Source organism: Aplysia californica, unplaced genomic scaffold, assembly GCF_000002075.1.
Source record: "Aplysia californica isolate F4 #8 unplaced genomic scaffold, AplCal3.0 scaffold00046, whole genome shotgun sequence".
NCBI lineage: Eukaryota > Metazoa > Mollusca > Gastropoda > Aplysiida > Aplysiidae > Aplysia > Aplysia californica.
Genome location: NW_004797316.1, coordinates 495,233 through 496,451, shown reverse-complemented (window position 1 = coordinate 496,451; position 1,219 = coordinate 495,233). Strand labels below are relative to the sequence as shown.

The 1,219-nt window shown below is 43.6% G+C and overlaps 1 protein-coding gene across 2 annotated transcripts in view; it reads right to left on the bottom strand.

Moving 5' to 3' along the window:
• Positions 1–1,219, bottom strand: part of LOC101853226 (set1/Ash2 histone methyltransferase complex subunit ASH2) — a gene marked incomplete in the record, with an annotated part of 112,975 nt that overhangs the window by 63,853 nt on the left and 47,903 nt on the right.

Here is a 1,219-nt window from a genome sequence, read left to right as displayed (position 1 = left end):
TGTGTGTGTGTGTGTGTATGTGTGTGAGTGTGTGTGTGGCTGCCAAGCTAAACACAACAAAAATAATGACTCACAAAAGAACAAGAGCAGGAACAGTACTCGATAATAATGCTATTCTTAACTAAATACACGGATCAAAATCCTTACCACAAGACTGCAAACCGTGGATTCGAGTTCGAACCCCGTTCGGGGCCCGACGTTACGTCTTTGGGAAAGCATTTTAAAAGAAGATTCCTCACCTCGGGCAGGTGGGAATGAGTACCCGGTGATTGACAGTGACAGTGAGAATTGTTTAAATCTTGTTTAAAGTTTTAGTTGAAGTTGTACGGCACTTGCAACATAACTCGGTCATAAAAGTGCCGGAGATTAGAGGTGTTACAAGAGAGTAACAAACACAAAGAAAAAGAAGGAGGAGAGATAAGGGCAATAGAATATGTTTGATAGGAAAGATGGGATGGCGCTCATATGACCTTATGCAGTTGCGAGCGCCGAAAAACCTCTACTGAAACAAACACGAAACATGGAGCAAACCACACGTACCAGATCACCCGCCAACCTCCCACGGCGAAAGATCGTTTCAGGATGCGAGGGTCCAACGACCCAGTGGTCAGTATGATGTTGTCATTTCGGCTCACAATAGCATCCTGCATGTCGGCGACACGGCCTTAAGGGGAGTGGCTGGTCACTGGGGTGTGTCCTTGAGCAAGACACGGTGACCTTGACGATGAATGACCAGAGCCATCCAGGGTATTTCTAAAATTGTATCACAGACACGTTCAAAGCATCACTCATGTTGGCTTCTTCACGAGCGTTTTTAGTTTTAGTAAAGGTTTTACGGCACTCGCAACTGCATAAGGTCATATGAATGCCAGAAGACTAGAGATGTTACAAGGGAGTAACAAACATAAAAAAGAAGAAGGGGAGAAAAGGACGATAGATGTTTGATAGGAAAGAACACACCAGAGCACCCGCCAACCACCCACCTTCACAAGTGTGATAAAAGATAAAAATCCAAATCATCGTCGTGATCATCATCATCATCATTGTTGACAGCTAGGAGGGGAAAAGGCCCCAACATATTGGTGGAGACATCAGAAGTTCAAAATTTAAAATACCTAAAAAGGTCAACCTTTTGCCCTGAAGGCTTCGTCAGGAACATGAAGAAAATCATCATCATCATCATCATCATCATCATCATCATCATCATCATCATCATCAT